General features: G+C 35.6%; 1 non-coding gene across 1 annotated transcript; it reads left to right on the top strand.

The window, feature by feature from the left end:
* Window positions 1–683: 683 nt before the first annotated feature.
* On the top strand, window positions 684–756 carry Trnat-ugu. Its single transcript has one exon. It is a non-coding gene; the product is annotated as a tRNA-Thr (tRNA).
* Window positions 757–6,980: the final 6,224 nt, after the last annotated feature.

Genomic DNA, 6,980 nt, shown 5'->3' with positions numbered 1-6,980 from the left:
TGTCACAAGTAGATAATTAATTCGACATAAAAGTTAGACGATGAAATATCAAAGTACCTAAGATTGTTATCGCCCCATTAAAATCCATGCATCTGATATCATATCTACAATTCTACATAAAGGGTACAGTCACGACTAGCCATAATATGCAAATAATCTCTGATTGGTTCCAATGAATTGTTAAACAAGGCTTTAAACAATACACTTTATGGCAAATTACGAGTAATTACCGACCGGCTTCACCTCTATGCTAATATTTGTTACAGGATTTACTAATAACTAAGCAGAATTCCAATTAGAAACATTATTATGTGGCAGTGAGTCCTGTATGTATGAATTTGAATTTCTAACGGCATGCGTAAGCGCGTCGTTTCGAGACAAACTCAATGTCTAAACTAAATCATCGGTTGACCGTGTAACCCAAATAAGAATATAGGGTTTTGTTATTGATTATGAATGAATTATATTTTATTTATTCAAATATACACACATTGTATCAACAACCTTACTTTAGTTACGTTTTAATTGCCCACAATGCCAATTACAGCTGTATTTACACAAGTTTCATAAGTGGTTAACAATTTTATTGTTTAAAATAATACTGTAGAAAGACAACCATTGTGTACCCAACTGTACCCGCAGCTCGTTTGCAACCAAACGCAAATTACGAGCTCATCGCTGTAGCCTCCATAGCTCAGGGGTTAGAGCACTGGTCTTGTAAACCAGGGGTCGAGAGTTCAAATCTCTCTGGGGGCATTTTTATATTTGTGCAAGATTTAATTATTTCGACTAAAAAAATTCATTAACACGCGATTATGGTAATAACTTACATCTTATTATGCTAATTAATTCTTATCTGGTCATAAACGGTGTAAACATTCTAACACTCTTTCTTTTTGGAATTAATTCTTGAAACTGCAAAATTGTTTTCGTATTACATACAAAAAAAAATTGAAAATTAATGTAAAATTAGACATTCATTTCATTTAGATCTACAGATATGAGTGAGTGGAACGGTAAAAGAGGAGGTTCCGGACCGAGTAAGCCCCATTTGGTTAGGCTGACAGCCTCTCAATATTCTCTTTGCTCTGAGCAACGCTACGAGAACGGCCTCGCACAGGTGACCTCCCCTGCGAGGCCGACCCGGCCTCCACCATCACGGTGCGACGCTTTCCGCCCTATCTCCGGGGACTTTCCACAGGGTGAGATGAGTTACAAGAACTCTGTATGTGACCCCGATGACTGAACTGGTCGGAACCCTCAACATAATACACGAATTTCCGCGTCACTCCTTATTTTAGAGAAAACTTTAATAGTGCGATTTAGGACTTTGCGTTAAAAAATGCTAATTACACTTGTATTAGTATGTAAAATTAATTTAAAAAATATGTAATTAATATAACTATTCTATATATCAACTTAGGGAATTTATTCAAGTTCACAATTACCAGCAATGCAGTAAAATTACTCTTGAAATAAACATTGCAGCTGACAGCGCCATCTAGTTGATTCGTCCGAAACTAAAGTCAGCAAAAAGTTGTTTATAAGTTAAAAATAATGAATTCTATTTTTGCCCCAGACTTACTAAACTTACTATGTATGTATATTGTTCGGGCTTTCATGCATTTGTCTGTTAATGAGGCCTCAAAAAGAATCTTCTTCTTTAACTTTTCTTTGTATCTTTTTTTTGGGCTTCTTTGTTTAAGTTGGTAGGTTTCTCGTTAACTTTTACTTGAAATAAAAAATGACCATATTTCTTCGGCAAAGGAATCTTTATAGTCATGCGTTGACCGTAAAATCCAACTTTGCTGTAAAGGTAGATACTACAGTGTTTTGTATAGTTTGTTTGTTACATCCGTGATTCGTAATGAGGGATTTTAGTTGCGCCATTGGATTTAGAAACCAATGTCGTCAGCTGTAAGGTGCTTTTTGGCTTGTGTGTGTTGAGATGCGCAGACGCAGGTGTGCGGCCGCCTGGTCGTCGCCGCGGCTACTGCTCTCGGATATGGTATTCATTTATTAATTTGCTTGCGTTGACCGACGCGCCAATTCATTTAGTTGAGACGTCCATTGTGCTTACATACTTTTTTGTAACTTAAAAACTTATTAGTTTCAAATAAATAGCCGAAGGCAAAAAACTGAAAGCAGCATTATTAATTAATTTGACAACTCTCTAATTTAGTTTCGTAAAAGATTTTGACAAAGTGCTTTTGATCAAGCGTTTCTGTTAAGAACCCCAAAAAGACAAATAGTATGTTCGAAAACGTTGCAATCCTCTTTTAAAACGTAAATTTCATTATTCTCGTACCTGCTTGTAGGCTATGTGGAGACTAGATACGTGGCCAAATTACGTACATATTTGAGTCCCTAGAAAGATAAACACCAGCGTATTTACACAACAGAACCAATTTAACAAATTATCTCTTATGTAAACTCCGTCGACAAATAAGCAAATAATGACAATTGCTCACACTAACGTTGTAGGCGTTGAATGCTAACAAAAAATACTTATGTGAAGCATTGTTATTTACTTTAGAACTTAGTTATGTGGGCATGTTTTTTTGTTTTAAACAAGTAATTTGACAGATTCAATGTCATCCAATGATTATTCAACGGCAGTGTACATGCAATGTACCTGCTACACCATATGTACCGTCTTTACTTACTCAGTCAGTTTCATATAATGTTATGTTGCTAAGGGTTTCCTAGGTTTTCTCCAATAGCCAACAATTACTTAGGTAGTTAATATATCTAGAAACAAATATTGCAAAGTGACAAAAACCTCGATGTTGCTAACCAAACTCAAAACAACAACGTCAAAAGAATGTAATCCGGCGATCGATAATTCGATACCCATAAACAAACCTGAAACCGAATAAAAGACTGGAATGCCAAACAGCCATTAGGTATTTAATTTGCAATATAAATAAAGCCGTCGATAGCGGAGCGTTTTGTCTGAGTAAATTGTGGATAAGGCTGGGTACACATAAATCATTGAGTGAATTAATGCAGGCTAGCTGCATTCCTGTGCCGGCCGGCCGGTCCCGAGGTAGTTATGCCAACTATTATGATGCTGAATTTGGGATCCGGATGTCTTTTACAGTAATACTAGTAGCGGTAAGTTTAGCGTGATTTTTTTACGATTGAGATACACTTTTTGGTGAATTCAGCAAGATTTTGAAGTTCAAAAGTGAACGGTTTTTGTGCTTATAATAGCCGGAAAATAAGAATGAAGCCGGATTTTATTTCGGATGGCTATGATGTAATGAGCTTTTAGTGCGGAATTTCCTACAGAATTTTCCTCTTACAGGGAAATACTTAGTGGTCAAAAAGTCCCAAAATAAATTGAAATCAAGCTTTCCGCTTAGGTATGAAGGCCGCTGCTGGTAAACCGTTAAGTTTCTCTATATTCAGAACCAGATTATTATCCATCTTTCTATTTTACTATGATTATTAAGAAAATAGGCCTGTCTTCTTGTAAAACCGTGGTATCCTAGAAGGCTGCAAGTGGAAGAGAAAGGCAAACTGCATTCTTTATGTCGTGCAGCCAGTTTTTGCATAAATGATGATATGAATGAATTATTGAGCAAAACGGCGCTGAAAACATAAAGTGGTGACCCGAAAAACTACTTAAGGATCTCTAGCTGTTCCCCGCGGGTCCACCCGCATCCTGAGGAAATTATTTCTTGCAACTTGATAAATGCTAACGTCCTTTTACAGGCTCTTACGATCTGTGAAAGTTAGACGTGAAAGCCCGACCGACAGATAGACAAAGTCGCTTTCATTATTTTAATAATAAGCAAGGAATATGATTCACAATAGGTAATGAAAAATCTTATTTAAAAAATCTTGCCAAACGTAAATCCTCGTAGATCCTGTATGCCAACCTTAGTCCAACAGAATTCCAGAATATAGACATTCCACTCCCTGATCTACACAGGACTTTCAACATCATATATCTGAGAAAGCAGGACATTCCTCACATAACTTTATCCCTAGCAACAGTCTTCTACAAACACGGAACTAAAAACCTTTGAATGAATTCCAAAGCGTTGTTTTTGCTAAAACCTGTTGCCACGGAAAAACCCGCGCCGTTCGAGACTGCCGAAATATATTTATGCAACCAAAATAATCGATTATTTAATCGATAGTGGCGCCAGAATCTAATTATAAATATATATTGTTCCGTATATGTGGCGAATAATGAATAGTGATAAAGTTAACAAAAAAAGTGCTTATTGACAATTCAAATTCATATACATATACATGTAAATAGTTAATTAATGTATTCAAAGAAACTAGCTTGTTCACGTGTCTATGGTCACGGTTGATTTGACATATTACGGACATAAATCACTTTTTGGCTCATCTTCATTAAATAAATATTTATGAGCCACATGTAAAATTACTAATAAGATTTTGCTCTTATTTTTCTTTAAGATAATCCTAGTGGTATTAACTTTTTCTCAGCACAAACCTACAGACACTGTTGGTACCATTACTTATCTATACTAATATTATAAAGCTGAAGAGTTTGTTTGTTTGATTGTTTGTTTGTTTGTTTGAACGCGCTAATCTCAGGAACTACTGGTCCGATTTGAAAATGTCTTTCAGTGTTAGATAGCCCATTTATCGAGGAAGGCTATAGGCTACTTTTTATCCCAGTACGGGAAGTAGTTCCCACGGGATGCGGTTGAAACCGCTGGCAGAAGCTAGCATGACAATAAGAATTAAGTAAATTTAATTAAATGTAGACCTTCAAAAAATGTGTAAAAACTGTAAATTGCATAATTAATTTTCATGTCTAGACGTCTAGCCCGAAGATAAACAAAAGTATCTATTTATGTAAATAGCCTGATAAAGTTTATACACGCACCTGGTAATAAGTATACGCGGAAAACTTCTTAACAGATTTTCTTGTAACAATCCTTCTGAACTAACAAAGAAAGTTCAGAACATCTCCATTTGGATTGATAAAAGATAACGCGATCTATTTTCCCTATAAACTTTTCCAAGAAAAATTGAAAGTAGTATGTATGTACCTACTTCACTAATTTCTTTAGACGCACTAATTTCTTTACACTCGAAAGCGCCAAAAAATATTCCAGAAAAGCAACTATTCTGCCCATAAAGGAACAGGTTGCCAACCCACGTACATAAAACATTTAGGGCCTTACTACAAAAACTTTAAACCCTGTTTTACACTTGTCTAATAAAATTTTGGCTGCAAAATGAACCATATGTCAACGTCATAATTTGACATTTTTTTAGACAAGGCATAAACTGACGTTTAAAAGTTTTTGTGGTAAGACGGTTAGTAACCAGGTTTTTTGCGATAACTTTATCGATAAGCAGTCCCACGTATCGGTTTTTGACAACAACAAATAGATAACTGAGTTACATGCTTACGGGACAGGTAATGAAGGATGGGGGCGTCATTTACCGTTAATTTGAAAATGAGGTGATAGCTGACAGTTATTATTAGATGAAAAAGCTTCTTGTGCTTGTTTCAGTGGCTGTATGTTAATGAAAATGTTTTGCTAAAGAAACTTGTTTAGGTTTCCCTTTTAAGGTAGGTGTTCGTAAAGTAAAATTCAAAACGTAAAGACTCAAAAATAAAACTAATCCCACATTAAACAGACCCCAAATATTGCGTGGACCATACAAGTATTCGTCAAATTTTATCAGCCAAAGTAAATTGATCACCAAGCTTTATGACTAATTTAAACCGCTTTTACGTAGAACACCTGCTTTCTTATCTGTACAGCGCAACATATAGCGACATGCCTTTCTTCAGCTACTAAACTACACCATAACATTGAACAAATATAGTATGGATCGAGCAGGTATCGAGTAGGAATCGAGAATCGAACAAGATCATAACTCGGCCACGGGTGTTACTGCACGTAGAGAGGTAATGGCTGCCACCATTAAATAACCCCCTTTCATCATTAAATTAGGAGAAGGCACGAAAGTCGTTAAAGCCTGTGGGATATCGATACATGTGGATGTCCAGTGTTTCATGTGTTTAAGAAAACTATATCGATTTGATCGTAATTCTGCAGCCAAGGGATTATATTGTTCACCACTAGTATTATTATTTATTTCACCATTTCACCACTCTCAAAAAATCATAATAATTTTCTTAAATAGGTACTTACTTCTTTATGAAAAGAATTTTCACTAGACACAGACTGGAGTAAAACTTCAGTTCGATCTAAAACAGGAACTGTTATAGAACTGGTTCAAAATTTACATACCAGATTCCTAGTTGATACAAAAGACAGACAGGCAAAAAAGTGTGATACAAAATAACAATACCTGCCCAATTTTGTTCACACACCTACTTGTAATTCCGAAATCGTTAAGATTTTATAGTAGGTAGGTATATAGATTCTATTTATCAATAATTCTAACAAGTAAATAATATAGCTGAGTATAACATACACCTATTATCTGGTATATTTTCATTGGAACACGGCTAATTAAAAAATATATTTCAAGGAATTCCACAATGACTTTCTTGTTTCTGAGTCCTACGTCACCATTCAAATAATTTGTACAGTCGAAGTCAAATAATATGTAAACGTTCACAGATCACATACAGCCGAGCGCTAAGTGCTTTTAAAACAACGTCTGACTGAATGGAAACCACGCTCATGGAATACTAATTTGCTTAATCAATAATGTACGGTATACATAAATTGTTTTTTCCTTCCCCGGGTTTAATTATAGGAGATAAACAGCCCGAAGTTCGTATTTATACCTTTTAACATGATGTTTTATTGCCTTTTTCTTCATCCTGTCGTTTTCCCGGACCGTGGTCTCTGCTTACGTAAAGGAACCTGTCGCATGTTCATTAGAAGTACACGCTTGACCGGTTCATCTAATCATGGTATTAAACTAAGTAAACGATTCTTGCACCTCATCGGAGGACCGTAGCACATGTTTACTGCTTCTGAATAAACTTATTTTCAAGA

Source organism: Helicoverpa zea, chromosome 12 (assembly GCF_022581195.2).
Source record: "Helicoverpa zea isolate HzStark_Cry1AcR chromosome 12, ilHelZeax1.1, whole genome shotgun sequence".
Classification (NCBI taxonomy): Eukaryota; Metazoa; Arthropoda; class Insecta; order Lepidoptera; family Noctuidae; genus Helicoverpa; species Helicoverpa zea.
Note: the sequence above shows the minus strand (reverse complement) of the source record. Positions and strands in the feature narration are given on the sequence as shown.